General features: G+C 35.5%; 1 pseudogene; it reads right to left on the bottom strand.

Moving 5' to 3' along the window:
- Nucleotides 1-14,707, bottom strand: part of LOC109050932 — a 56,964-nt pseudogene that overhangs the window by 28,150 nt on the left and 14,107 nt on the right.

The raw sequence follows: 14,707 nt of genomic DNA, 5'->3' as shown, positions 1-14,707 counted from the left end.
GTGATGGGAGAAACAAACCTATTCTAAACTCATTGAACCAATTACTTTGCAAAATATTTCACTATTCTAAAACGTCTAAAATGTCTCATGACTGCTGGTCAAAAAAAAAAAAAAAAACCAAAAAAAAAAAAAAAAAACCTTTTACAAACCAATAGCAAATATTTGATTAAAAAGGTAATCTATTAAACACACTCAACAAATAATGAAATACCATTTTAATATGAATTGTGTACATATGTTCTTTTATCAACTCAGTGATTATTTTGCTTGATTTTATGGAGGGCTTGGCAAAACAGGTTAGTAAGAGTCTATTCATATATATTTGTTCATTAAGGCCATTACTCAGATAAATATGCTTATTTGCTCCATTATATTTCTCTAAATGTGCATAGTCTAAATCTGTCTGTCAGAAATTGCCTGCATCATGTAGCAAGACTTTTGTGTGGACACATAATTGAATAATACATTGGCAATAAGGTGTTTACCTTTTTACCAACAGTTAAATTTCTAAATGAAACTGGAATATTGGCTTAACTGGGGAATAGTAATAGGGTCAATATGTTTACGACACTTGGGCGATCAGAATATGATGATATTCCGATATTAATCTGAATTCATGTGCATGTAAATGAAATGATTGATTTTGACCCCTTTTACTTCTTAAATAACAACCTACAAATGCACAAGACGAGCTGCTAAGATGGTCTGGAGAACAGAGAGTCCTCAGGAAGAGCCACAGCAGTGCGTCCTCCTCCCCTGCACTCAGACAGACAGCGTTTCTATTTATATATAAGCGTCTGATTATGCTGTGGGTCTGCAGCTCGGATGATATTACTGCTGCTCTCAGCACACGCCCCAGCATGCTTCACACCCGCAACCGACACTGGAGAAACACAAGAGCCACTTGTCTTCCTTCTATAAGATTGTGTCTGTCCTTGATGTGCACTGTACACAATATCAATAACGCCAAGGTTTAGATGTAGTATCATTCTAAAGAATGCTGTATTCAGACCTGAACTCAGAAATCAGTGCAGGTTACGTTATTTTTATTATTATTTATTTATAATTTTTTTTAGTCTGAGAAAGATTCACCAGTACTAAGAAAGCCTTGTATAATAAGGCTGGTCACCTGACCTCGATCTGACATGTCGTTGTTTGTTTATTTGTCATCATGTATCTGAAGTTTGATCATAAATACCGTTTTTAAAATAGTGCAGGTTTTAAACCAGAAAGGCACAGATATCATCACAAATCAAAGTATGTACTGTACTTTAACTACTACCAAAAGAAATTCCCATAAAAAACAGCAACTATTAGCATTTGTTACAGTGTGTCTTTGGCACAATGAGCGTTTCTGAAGGTGTGATAGTGTGCTGTTTGAGCAGTGCGGCACACTGACAGAAGGCTTGCCAATCTTCACTGACCTTCCTCCCGTAGGGCACCTTCTGTCCTCCATGCATACTGTCTGCAGGAGAAATATCACGCAAAGCGTAGGCTGCCTGCTGCACAAACCTCCACAATAAACTGCTCTGCGTCCAAGCCAAGAAAACATCTACCCTGTAGTTTTGGATAATTTTCAGTTTTGAACAGGTTCATAGCTGGGAATTGTGGCTCTCTTGAGTGAATATTGCTTTTTAATAAGGTTTAATCAGGCTAGTGTGGTGAATATAGCACTATATGGGCCTTTATGGGAGCAGAAGGGATGTGCTCAGTTAAATGTAATTTTCCAGTCTCATTTCTTATTTCTCTAGCTGTAAAAGTATAACCGTTTTGGCTCTGCATCACTACTGAAGTAGGCTATTATTGTTAGAGTATCAGAAACACTGGCTCAACCAATGGCATGAATTTGGGGAGGGACTAAATATTTGTCCAACCAATAACAGGGCTTCCAGAAGCTGGTTTGCTAGTGGCACAGAAATTACACACTTTTGTAGACAAGCTGCTGTATGGGGCTCCAAATGTGACACTCAATCATGAGAAACTGAACTACAAACAAACAACATACATAATGTTTAATATATTATTAAAAAATATTCAGTGCATTTATCTGTTGATTTTTTGTTTGTTTGTTTGTTTCTTAGTTGATGCACTTTTACTACTCATATTTTTTATGCTTTTAATGTTTTTTCCTATGTGAATGCAAAAGCTTCTACAGTAGGTGGCCAACCAAAATGAGCTTTTTGCCACCGCGAGTGCCACCGCCACATCTGCATCACTTAATAGGTGTGCATTAATATTTATATAATATGAATTATGTGTTATCCTAAAGAAATGGTGGTTTACTTATAATCAAAACATCAAAAAATAATACACAATTAAATTTTCTAATTAAATTTCCTTTAAACAAATACATTTTTAATTTATATTTTAAATTTCCTTTAATAAAACAGCATGCATTTTTGTCACGCACTACTTTGTTATTCGTTACCTGTCCTTTATTTTGACAGATAACTTCTTGGGAAATAGATATCTGTCTGTACACTGATTAAGAAACTGTTGTGTTTTATATATTATTTCCTTTATTTTAGTAAAACGTGAGGCACTGTATAATTTCTCTCCCATTATTTAGACCTAATTACAACAAGAAATGAATAAATTTAACCCTGCACGAATTAGCTAAATCATTGAAAATCTAAAGAATGGACTGATTAATAAAACGTCCTCATGTTTAAATTCAAGTTCTCCCATTATAATCAACAAAGTGCACACAATGTAAAAAGGAGCTTGATTAATTGACAACTTAAGTGATTTTAAAGGGAGCCTTCTCTGCTTGAGCACACAATTTGAGTAAAGTAAAAAAAAAAAAAAGAATGCAGCTGCATTTAAATGCAAGTGTGTATCATATTCGTTAAAATATCAGAGTGCAAGATTTGCGCAGCGTGCATGATGCTGAGTGCAATGCGCAGCATTTATTCTTATTGGTCTACATATTTTATCTTCATTAAAAATCTTGTTTGGTTTTATTTTGGATCCACTTGAGCTACAGGTGGTAGAGCATTGTGTTAACAAGCACAAGGTTGGGGGTTCGATTCCCCGGGAATACATGCTAGGTAAAAATTGATAGCCTGAATGCACTGTAAGTCCCTTTGGATAAAAGCGTCTGCTAAATGCATAAATTTAATTTAATTTTAATTTAATAATTGCATGTAAAAAATGATTTACTTTGTAATGCATATGCAAAATGTGAAACTGCAATCTTATTCAGAGCCAATAGCATTTTATAATTATTTGTACAATAATATTTAACCTGCTTTATATTTTTTATTATTTAATGCAAAATAGATTTATTAAAACAAGTTTATAAGAGTCATGCATCCGTTTAATCTTGATCAAGAACAACTAATGATCAACGAATTGGAGCGACATCAGCATTAGATAAATTTAAAACATCAAATAGCCTTCAATTTACAGGTTATAACTGCATCTGTCTCAGATGTAGACTTGTGAAGATTTATTTTTAATGTGGATCCCATATTGTAACCTAAAAGAAATGTGCTCTGTTATTATTCATATTCAAGTGTTTGTGCGAAAATTATTAATTCACATGCATGACAGGGAGACGCACTCTCGATCACTTGGTTTTTTTCCTGATAATGAAATAACTTAAAATGGGGTCGTCTCACATACATGAGAAATATATCTACAGAAAGCTTGAAATGTCTACTTTTAAACGAACCAATTCAAAACGAAAGCAAATACTCCCTGATTATGTAATCTGTGAAGGTTGCATTTCTCTTTAAAGGCGCGTACAGTATACTGTGGAGATGAGAGTCAGCACTGTGAATTTCATCTTGCAGCCGACAAGAAAACAATCATTTATTAATAAATAATTAAAATGTCTCCTTTTTCACAATTTTTAGGCTACTTCTTCCTGTTTTTTTCTGGCAAACTTAATGCGTGTGCTTGAGCGTGTAATACAGGTCCTTCTTATTAAGGCTCATTATGGATTATAGATGTAAATTTAATATTAATGTGTGATTAGTTGAATAATGACTTAAATGAACTAGAAAAAAATCTACGTGGGGGGAGGGGTCAGACCTATTAAATACCCTCTAGACATCTCTGTTTAAGTTTTTAAAGCATTTTATACGTTTGCATAAATTCTGCTTTCAGAACGGACCGTAATGGAGAGATGCCTTAACAGTGATTTTTCCTTTTGAAACACAAAAACGAAATTTGAAATAAAATTGATATTTTATGTTTTGAGAATGGCCAACCCTTCTCCATTCTGCAGATATTGTTGCTTCTGGTTTGTGCATTGTAAATCACAGAAAGTCTACAAAATCTTGTCTCCCAAAAACTTGGGTCTTTTTTGTCACGTCCATAATGCAAGTGTATTTCCCAAATCTAAAATAGTCATATAAAACATGTTCATAGACGGATACTTTTCTGATGTCTGGACCCTGTTTGGGATTTAGAAAAACATAAAGAGATGGTTCAATATATTGGTAATGAATAGGCTACATTCTGTGAGAATTTATATTTCACATTCTAAAAAAATATTGTTTGGACGCAGCAAAAAAAAACAAAAAAAATTACACAACAGTTTGCACCATTTTTTATTTTATTTTTTGAGTTAAGGCAACTTCTTCAGAAAATAAGTCACAATAACTAATAAACTATATTGTGCTATATAGTAGTCAACATTTAAAGTGAATCAAAACCATTCTTCGGAGTCCTAAAACCTAAAACCAAAATGTGTTCTTATCTTAGGACAACTTTTTTGATCCACTTCAAATGTTACTGTACATACTTAATAATTGTTAGTTTTAACACAATTTACTAAGTTGAATACTCAGAAAAATTAAGTTGTTCTAACTAAGCTGTCCTAAGTTGCTTTTTTTTTACATTGTTTTACATTTGATTCAATCATGGACACTGGTTACGGAAACTGGTTTTTGTTGAAACAATACTGAAATAACCATTTTTTTAGCACTTTCAACCAAATGCTTTCTGATTGAAACAGCATATAAGAGGATGCCCAGTGAGTCTGTTTTCAATCTTAGCAAACACTCTACTCTTCAGCACAATAATCTCATAAAAACCAACAACATAACAAAAACACTTTTAAATACTAAAAGAACTGAACACTGAACATTATTAAATCTTCTCCTGTTCTGATCTTGAATAGAAATGCATAAAATAGAGTTTATTTTTACATTACCACTCATTATTCAGTCACATGCAAAGTATGCTGGGAACCTGAAACGTGAACTTGAAAAAATTTATGGAGCTAATTACATTGAGATACAACTTAAAAACTGTTTTAAACAAACACAGTTATTTCAAATAACTTTTTAACTGCAGGCAGATATAGGCCTACATTATTGTACATTACAAATATTTGGATTTGGACTTATTCTGTCCCTTATTTTCTTAAAGAATAAACACTTATTTTCTACAGGAATAAACACTATTTTCTTAAAGAATAAAAGAGAAAGAATCACAATTAGCCCTTATTTTCCATTGGTATGTACCAACATTATAAACACTATAGGATATTTTTAGTGCCCCTCACTTTACAACAAATCCTTTAAATTTAACTATCAGAACAGAACAAGAATTTAAAATATATAATTCTAATGGATAAATATAATTTCAGTATATAATAATATAGGCTTAGCTATAAATAATAATAATAATAATAATAATAATAATTTAAAGCGAAACATAAGGTAAGGCTACCTCTCTCATTCAGGACAAATCCAAACATTTCCAAAATCCTGATGTTGCCCATTTTGAAGCTAAACTATTATTCATTAGGTAAAATAGACTTTGTAGTTAACTCGTGTTTCAGTATCGACGGAAAAAAATCATAATGAGTAAAAATATGCCAAATATGCCCCTGCTCACGCCGAATGGAACGGTGAACAGCTGCGCTTTTTCCAATGAATATGTGTGCGAGGCACCAGCGCGATCAAACAGCTGAAACAGATAATACTCCATTTATTGGTCACGCAGTAAAGGCATAATTCGAAAATCCAAAGTATTAGCAGTTTGAAAAATCAAGAATAATAGCAGAGTTAATAAGAATTATTTCTAAATGCTGGACCGTTCTCATTCCGCTCTGCATATGGAACCTGAAGGATTTATTTATTTATTTATTTATTTATTTATTTATTTATTTTTACCAGGAATGAACCGAAATGAAAACATTTAACTTTTAATCTGTGTATTCAATATATATATATATATATATATATATATATATATATATATATATATATATATATAATATATATATATATATATATACACACACACACACACACACACACACACACACACATATAGGCCTATATATGTAATGACTGTTTAATAACAATAGCATGCAGTAAGAGCCTTTGTGTAAAGGTCTTTCTTTTAATTTTTAAAACATAGACTGTAGCCTAAGACTATTGAAATTAACTCACTGTAAATTTTCTAATGGTTTTTAATGATGTTACAATGTAATATTACAATGTTATTGTTGTTTTAATTCGTCCTTTCATCTCCGTTTACAAACCAACATTTTATAATTACAGTCAGTTTGCAATCCGTCCCTTTGCGCCACCTGGCGGTAGTTTCGCGAATTATTTTAACACGCGACAGACTTGCAGTTAACACCGCGGCCCTGCAGCGGCAGTACACGTGGTGGTAATACCCATTCTGGTTGTCCACCTACTGTAGCTGCAAGCTTTGCCATTGCATTAGGAAATGTATCAAAGTCTATCAAAGACATTAGCATTTAACCCGTCTTAATCTACTGTTAGTTCTTTTTCAGACATCTTTCAGATTTGGAGAAATGTAGCATTGCATAACTTGTTCACCAATGGATGCTCTGCAGTGAATGGGTGCCATCAGAATGAGAGTTCAAACAGGTGATAAAAACATCACAATAATCCACAAGTAATCCACAGCACTCCAGTCCATCAGTTAATGTCTTGAGTAGCCAAAACGTGCGTGTTTGTGAGAAACAAATCCATCATTGTGATGTTTTTATCAGCTGTCTGGACTCTCATTCTGATGCCACCCATTCACCGCACAGGATCCATTGGTGAGCAAGCATCCAAATCTGTTGAAGAAACAAACTCGTCTACATCTTGAACAGCCTGAGGGTGAGCACATTTTCAGCCAATTTTCTATTGGTAAAACTATTCCTTTAAACTGTTCACATGTTTATGGCTAGCTACCTGAATAATAACACATGCAGTTTGGCTCAGAGATTTAAAGTGAAGTCCATCACACTCTTGAGCAGTGAGGTCCAGAATGTGATCAACTGGACTGTATTTTTATGGTGAGATTTTGTTCCTTTTTTGTCCACACGCCCTCACTCACATACACATCTCAGATTTGCCTAGTTTCAGCATGCACAGCATCAAATGATTTATTCAGAGAAAATGGAGGAAAGCATTGATTTAACTATTTGCATCACACAAAGCATGAATTACAGTTTATTGTGAAGTAAAATCTCCTGAATACTGAATCAGAGTTAGCATTGGCACTGGTTTTGAAACACGACTTGACATGATGGCACAGTTTAGCTCTTAATCTTCACCTCTGGACAGTTTTGGTCAGTCCTATACTGCTCTGATAAGAGTGCAGAAGGAAAAGCTCGGCACACTGTGTCACGACTGCTGTGTTAATGCAGCTGGGCTGAGAGCCAGTCAGAGATGACTTAATGGGGCTACGTGTAAGGAAAATCAATACAGAGAGGCAAGGAGTCCTTCTTTGAAACTGCTGAGAAACACAGTTGCAGGTCAATGCACTGCCTGCCTGCGAGGGGTGAGAGCGGATCGAGCAAAATCCTTCAGCACGCTAGGAGTAATCTTATATCTTATATGGCATGTAGTGCAAACTACTGTTTAAAAGTTTGGGGTCAGTGCAATTCTCTCTCTCTCTCTCTAAAATTATAAAAAAAATTATAGTTTTATTCATTAAGGATGCATTAAATTGATCAAAAGCAACTAAAGACATGTAAAATCTTACGGAATATTTGTATTCCAAATAAATGCTGTTCTTTTGAACTTTCTATTCAGCAAAGAATACAGAAAAATAAAATGCATCACTGTTTCCACAAAATTACTGGGCAGCACAAAATTATTTACAACAATAAAAATAATCAGAAATTCTTGAGCAGCAAATCAGCATAACAGAATGATTTCTGAAGAATCATGTGACACTGAAGACTGGAGTAATGATGCTGCAAATTCAGCTTTGTTCAGAGAAATAAATTACAGTTTAACAGATATTCACATAGAAGACATTTATTTTAATTCTGTGAAAAAATATGACATTGTTAGAAAGGAATGACAGTGTGTGTCTGTGTGTGTGTGTGTGTGTGTGTGTGTGTGTGTGTGTGTGTGAAAGTGTGCGTGTGTGTTTGTGTGAGAGTGTGTGTGTGTGTAAACAATATCAAATATATACATAATTTTGTGATACTTTTTCACAATATTGCTGTTTTTTACTGGATGTTTGATCATATAAAAACAGCCTTATTGAGCAGATACTGGTAAGAGACTTCTTTCAAAAGAATTTAAAAATCTTACTAACCCAAATTCAATGCTACTGTGAAATAAATAATTAATGATATAGTTATTGAATATATAAAGTCATAGAGAAAGAGAGAGAGAGAGAGAGAGAGAGAGATAGAGATAGCATTATCTTATAGAATATTGTGTGGCTTCACAATATTCAACCCAAGTTGCATAACAACTTTAAAAAGACTAAAAACTAAAACTAGTGTTAAAAAAAAAAAAATCCAATTGGATGAGTCACATTCAAAGCTGTAAAATAGTAAATATAAACCTGCAACGCTGCACAAGCAGTGCATTGTTCCCACTCCATATGCTCACATCACATGAAAATCAACGAGTCCTGGCCTCTGATATCCACTCAAACACACATCAGAACTGTATTCACACAGTCCATGCTGTCACACACTGCTCCGCTCTACCACCTGCAGGAAACAGCGGCACGACACTGAGCTCATTACCTGTTAAAACCAGTCGTCCGTGTAGCGCGGGTACGGGTACGGGTCGTTGCTACTGAAGTCAAAGCTGGCTTCTGCATTCTGAAACATCGACAAGAAATAAAACATCCGTCATAAAGCTTTGCAGACTTACAAATTAGCCAGTTATGTCAAAACAAACAATGAGCCTTATTTGAATAATTAGTCATTCATTATTTTGAAACCAACTCTGGAATTTCCATTGTGCTCACATCCCTGTGTGTTTCCATTGCCCCTCATCAAGCATTCGTCTAGCTATTCATTAATTAACTATCCAACCGCTCTCAGAAGTAATATGTTTGAGCACGGCTGGAAACATGACACTGAAACCTAAATTACTTGAGGAACTTTATTCTGGTCTGGCCGAGATTTGAAAAAATCTAATACCACTGTATGAGTCATTGGGTCACAGTAATGGTATAACAATATGCATGAAAATTTTATGAACAAATGTTAAGACTCATTTTATATAATCCAGTTAATTAAAAATGTTTAATTCTATTTTAAGCAAACTAAAAGTTCATGTTGTTCATGCCATATGTATATAGACACACACACCACACACTGCCATTCTTTTCTAACAATATACGTGTTTAACATGTAAAAGTTTTTTGTTTTTTTTTTCAAAAAAGAAAAAATTACTGTCCCCAAGCTTTTGAATGGTATAGTATATTACAAAATATTTGTTCTTGTCAAAGAATCTCTTAAATTATCTCAGTATCAAAGAATCCTGAAAAAAGAATAAAAAATAAAATAAAAAATTGGTACTTTTTGGTACTTTTTTCAACATTGATAATAAATCAGCATATTAGACTGATTTCTGAAGGATCATGTAACACTGAAGACTGAAAATTTAGATTTGCATCAGTTGCCTATATATATATATATATATAAAACTGATACTTAAATTGCATTAATATTTCACAATATTACAGTTTACTGTATTTTTGATCAAATAAATACAGCCTTGATGAGCATAAGAAACGTCTTTTTAAATACATTAAACTTTTAAACGGCATTGTATACATGTATAAAGTCTGGCATCAGTGCAAAAACTTGGCATTACTCTGTGCTTCTTCATGACATTCTTGTATAAATTTGTCCTGATGGCCATTCAGACATATCTTACTGCAGCATAAAAGATGTGAAATCTCTCTATCTACTGTCACACAGAATATACAACCCAGTCCTAAAACTAGGAAAGATGCAGGAGCCTTAAACATCTCTCATAAATTCAGCCAGTGAACTCATCTTCAGAGCGGATCCAGCAGAGGCTGACAGAAACCTCCGGAGAACCTTCCCCAGTCTCACTCATCAATGATCGCTCGCTCTGTAGCTCTGGTCTTAACAGCTTTTTCTCAGCACGGTCTGGGCCACCATATGCTCTTTCATTATCCGAAGCATTCATTATCCGGAGAGCCCGAGTGCCACCTTCGTTAGGCCACAGTTGAAAAGATGCTTGACTTTGGGTAGTCAGTGGCTCCAGGCTGATAAGGATGCAGTCTGGCATTTACCAGGATGACTCAGTGGGAGACAAAAGCAAGGCCTTTCGTTCCCCAGGCTCGGCTTAATGACGTGTTTGGAGCAGGTAACTGGGAGGACAGAATGGCTTGGGGGAGGTTTTCATCCTGCCCGTCTAGAGATGATGCAGATCATGGACACTGGACCCTCAGAAATGAGATCCTAGTGGAACCATTGATGAGCATCAGCTACATGTTAACTATTAGGAAAAGCCAAATGTATGCAATGAACAAGTCTGGTAGATGATGACCTACAGTATGCCCTTATCCAGCCACAAATGTTCAGAGCTTTTAATTATTGGCTGCCAAGAACATGAAGCATCATCAGAATTGTTGAGTCAAGTTTCTCTCTGTTGACATATATCAGACTTAGGAGTGCGATATTGCCAAAAAATAAATAAATAAAAATATGTATTTTTTCCGGGATTTTGTCAAAATCATCTAGACAGTATTTTGCTCAGTGTGTTTTTGCGGCTGGTTTAATGCCTGTCCTGGACCACTAACTCACAACGCTTTTCCTTAAGTTCAGAAAAGCAAATTCATTCAGTAACAAAACACCACTGCATTTCGCTCAGAGAATCATAATGGTTCTGCTGTGGCTTTATTTTGATAGTCCATGTTAAATATTCTAATAACTATAAACAACTTTGCAGCTAAACATCAACTAGCAGTCTGCTGAATATCTGCTTACACTTTATTTTGATGGTCACATTCTACTGACTACAAGTAACTTTGAATTATTATTATTGCATTTGTTATTCTACTAACCCTAACCCTAACCTAACAGTCAACTAATACTCTAATGAATGCTAGTTGACATGTAGTTTCAAGTTACTCATAGTAACTAGAATGTCTACAGTGGATTATCAAAAACCATGGCTTTGTTTGGCATAATTAGCCTACTGATGGCAAAAAAAGAGCAAAAACCAGACAATATAGTTCTTATCTTTTTTGATAATCTGTTTCACTCAGATGTACAATTTAGAAGAAAAGATCTGTCTCTACTTCCATTCATTGTGACTCTCATCATTAATACAACTTCTAATTTTTACTACTACTAAAGATTTCCTCCCAGTATTTCTGCTTTTGTGTTCCATAGAAAAAAACAAAAACAAATGTTGAATGGGTTTGAAATGTAAGTCGTATGGGGTTGCGAATGTGAAATTTCATGAGACCTGAGTTCGCAAGACCTGTTCAATTAAAGACCATTAGATCTCTACCAGCCAGTCACTGCCACCGAATAAAACATTTAAAAAAGAGAGAGAGGCCAATCTTTTCTGTGAGTCTGCGCTGAGAGAAAGTAGAGCATGATAATGGCCAGCGGTCCCAAGATGTACGGCTACCAGAGCCCCTGCACACAGTGAGAGCACAGGAACTAATGACACACACCAGTTTGCTGAGTCTGTCTCCATAATCCATCACATCACAATCATGACATTCACATTAATGGAGAGCAAGACCAAACCATGAAACCACATCAGCACTTCCAAATGTCATAAATATACTGTTTACATACATACAGTTTCAGCAGTTATTTGGCTGAAAAATACATAATGTGCACTCAGCTATTCCTGCAAAATTATACCCAATAAATTTAGTCTTGTATCACTCTGAAGAAGTTTATTAAAGATAAACAGTTTGATTTTCCCACAATTAAAGGGAAGTGGAGGGCCTATAAACTCTAGTCTCATGGTAAATATCTCTGAGGGCCTTATGTGTGTATGACAACATGTTAATCACCATGGAAACTGAATACCATCGAGGAAAGCAGCTGAGCATGATGCGCTCTGTTCTTTGGCAAGTCTCCGTTTGGCTGCTGCCTGGAGACTGCAGTTAGCAAGCGATGAATTAAATCCAGTCCCCTGTCAAAAAAATCCTTCAAACGATTATGCTAATTCACTCCTCATCCCACATTAGTCCTTATTAGGCCAATTATCCTGAATCTGTTTTTAACCCCACTCACTTCAGCCACATGCACACACTAAAACGAACGTATACATTCTCTCTTTCGGCGAGTATAGCTCTGCTAAAAAAAAAAAAAAACAGCAGTTCTGGTGAGGGAAGTCTGGAAGTAATTGGTGCTAAATAAAACAGTAGCAGGGGAGGACATGCTGAGTTACTGCCTCATCTGGGCCCGGCTGGAGACGTCAGCATCATCCCCCACCGCAGTCAAAGCCAGATTATTTTTGGGTTTTAAACTCATCTGTGGTGCACATTTCACGGCTCCTGCGGCTTACTGAGCTCAGCGGGTCTCAAAACAATAATGTCTCTATTTCACTGGCAGATATCTAGCACATTTCATTTGTGAAATACTTTGCAGGGATGCAATTCTGCTTCCGACTCATATTTCAATTGCATCGTGATTCCTTTCAGGTCTGGAAGGAGAACCTCCCCAGTAAATACTTTATATACTAAATAAGAAATCAACACAAGAACACTTTTATTGTTACATAAACAGAACTAAAAAAAAAAAAAAATGTTTTCAAACGCTCTCCCTATCTTTCACTGGTCAGACAAACAGATAGTCGCAACCAATCTTTTTTGATTTTGACTTTGCAGGTTGACTACATTTAGGCTGGTTTGGGAGCAGTTTGGTGAAACTTTCTATCACATGCCTTTGGCTGTGAATTTTTTGACCAGGTCTTGGAGAGCTTTGGGGCTGGAAATCATCAATCTAATCTGCCAACACTGGCTGTGACATGTCTCTTCAGAAGGTGAGAAATCTGTCAGGTTTCATTAAAAATACCTTAATTTCTGTTTCAAACATAAAAGATTTATTGGCTTGGAATGATATAAGGGTGAGTAAATTATGACTGAATTTTTGGATATGTATAAACTGTATTGTTGATGGATACATTTTAGTTATTTTTAAGATTCTTTAAAAAGAGCTGGTTCATAATAATCAATTTGTTCATGAATTGGACCACACTGGTCGTGCTGTTATGTTTGTGAGGACAATGCAAAGGAAACACATAGACTTTGTGGCACAGAATCACTCTTTCTCATCCCATTCAAATCAGACTAACAAGCTCACAACTCAAAACATCATAACTAAAACATTACTGCTTTTGCCGTGACATTGCCCTCAACATGAGTGCAGGAAACACTGTAAGAGTATTTTGGCATGTCCACATCAATGAAAAGTCAAGACTGAAAAACAGAAGCATGTTTTCAGAGACACAGGGTGAAGTAAAAAATGGAAAGAGATCTGCTGTATGTATGGTTTGCTGTGTGGCAGCATCTCTTAATTGATGATGTGCCTCAAACTCCCATTTCAGAGGAGAAGATAAATCCACCATCAGCTGCATATTTAATCGCACACAGGATGCAAATGTGTCATCTGTTTTGAGCAAAAGAAAGCCTGTCTTTGCAACCCATTAGAACGGGGATCATTGCCATACGCTGGATTAAGTCCACTGTGTACATGCTGCATTGCTTCATAAGCCACATGAATATTAAACATTAATTAGGTTGAAAATCGCAAAACGACACTGTCATTTGCTCTTTTTTAGCGCTCTACATTAACCTTAAACAGCCAGTTGGGAAATCTGTCACGAGCCGAGGACAACTCAAGACTCTTGTTTCACATGATATAAGTCATCTAATACCATGTTAACTTTACTGAAACTAATCAACTGATGTCACTACTGGGAAATAAACTGTTTTATTAATAAAGTAAATGTGTTTTAATTGCATTGCCGGGTTATGGGTTTGCATGTAAACTGGGACAGCTGGTTATTTCAATAAGCTGATTTTTGTGAGTTATCATTGTATTGGTGTGCAAGTAAAGGTGCTCAATGACAATATAGAATTTATCCATCCATCCAAAAAGGTTGATTCAAATCATATTAAACATGTGGATCAAATGATGGAGAAAAAAAAACCACTTACGTAATTTGAGGCGAGATCTGGATGTAGGTAATCAATACCTGCAAGGTGATGGCAAAATGGTACATTACTGCACATTTAGTGTTTACATTATTGCATATTATCAAGCCTTTAAGTCTTAAATAACTGGTCTATGGTTGCCAGATTTCACACACCGTCGTCCATGATGGCGATGGTAACACCTTTGCCGGTGAAGCCCATGTTCCAGGCTTCTGCCACGTTGAGATCCAGCCCTGGGGTCCCATCCGCTTGGCCTGTATTTATCTAATCAAACAAAACCAAACCGTCACACAAGCAGAGCACCCAATGC

The sequence above is a fragment of the Cyprinus carpio genome, chromosome A13 (assembly GCF_018340385.1).
Source record: "Cyprinus carpio isolate SPL01 chromosome A13, ASM1834038v1, whole genome shotgun sequence".
Lineage (NCBI taxonomy): Eukaryota > Metazoa > Chordata > Actinopteri > Cypriniformes > Cyprinidae > Cyprinus > Cyprinus carpio.
The sequence above is the reverse complement of the archived record's forward strand: the minus strand, read 5'-3'. Positions and strand labels throughout refer to the sequence as shown.